Consider the following 799-nt stretch of genomic DNA (forward strand, 5'->3'; position numbering starts at 1 on the left):
AGGTAAAATGAGTTCTCCAGGAGTAAAGAAAACCCTGATGGGAGTGGGAAGGGCTGGGATACCCCTGAACTGGGAAGCCCCTCAGCTGCAGAACACAAGCAGGGCTGAACCCCAGCACAGGCAGGGCTGAACCCCAACACGAGCAGGACTGAACCCCAACACAAGCAGGTCTGAACCAAGGCAGGACTGAACCCCAACACAGGGCTGAACCCCAACACAGGCAGGGCTGAACCCCAACACAGGGCTGAACCCCAACACAGGCAGGGCTGAACCCCAAAACAAGCAGGGCTGAACCCCAACACAAGCAGGACTGAACCAAGGCAGGACTGAACCCCAACACAGGGCTGAACCCCAACACAGGCAGGGCTGAACCCCAAACCAGGGCTGAACCCCAACACAAGCAGGGCTGAACCCCAACACAGGCAGGATTGGACTCGATTATCCTGATGGGTCCAACTCAGCATATTCTATGATGCTGTGAGTCCCACCAGAGGGACCAACCCCCCCAGAAGGACCAAACCCCCCCAGAGGGACTTGACCCCCCCAGAAGCTGCAGATCCCAGTGCTCAGCACCCCCAGCCCTGCTGCCTGTTCCCTGGTCCCACCTCAGCATCCCCTTCCCAGCACCCAGCACAGCTCCCCTCTGGAGAGGCTCTGCCCCACAGACACATCCTGCCCCACAGACACGTCCTGCCCCACAGACACGTCCTGCCCCACATCCCACCCCACAGACATGTCCCCCCCCACAGACACTCCCTACCCCACAGACACATCCTGCCCCCCAGACCCGTCCCACCCA

Source organism: Chaetura pelagica, unplaced genomic scaffold (genome assembly GCF_000747805.2).
Source record: "Chaetura pelagica isolate M959 unplaced genomic scaffold, ChaPel_1.0 scaffold743, whole genome shotgun sequence".
In the NCBI taxonomy this organism is placed as follows: Eukaryota; Metazoa; Chordata; class Aves; order Apodiformes; family Apodidae; genus Chaetura; species Chaetura pelagica.